Here is a 418-nt window from a genome sequence, read left to right on the forward strand (position 1 = left end):
AAGGGGTAATGGTTTTAAACTAAAAGAGGGTAGATTTAGGCTAGATATAGGGAAGAAATTTTTCATGTTGAGGGTGGTGAAACACTGGCACAGGCTGCCCAGAGAGGGGGTAGATGCCCCATCCCAGGACACATTCAAGGTCAGGTTAGACGAGGCTCTGAGCAACCTGATCTAGTTGAAGACGTCCCTGCTTATTGCAGGGGGGTTGAACTAAGTGACCTTTAGTGGTCCCTTCCAACCCAAATGATTCTATGATTAGGTTTACAGCACTGGATAAGCACCCCTTGAAAATCCTTCTTGGAAGTTGCTGCTTTCACTCCTCCAATAACTGGTAAGTCCAAATTTCTGAGATCTTTGCTTATATCTGCTGGTGATTATGTGTGACCTTAAGCAAGTCCCTTTACACATTTGTTGGTGC

This window comes from Phaethon lepturus, unplaced genomic scaffold (assembly GCF_000687285.1).
Source record: "Phaethon lepturus isolate BGI_N335 unplaced genomic scaffold, ASM68728v1 scaffold29610, whole genome shotgun sequence".
NCBI classification, from domain to species: Eukaryota; Metazoa; Chordata; class Aves; order Phaethontiformes; family Phaethontidae; genus Phaethon; species Phaethon lepturus.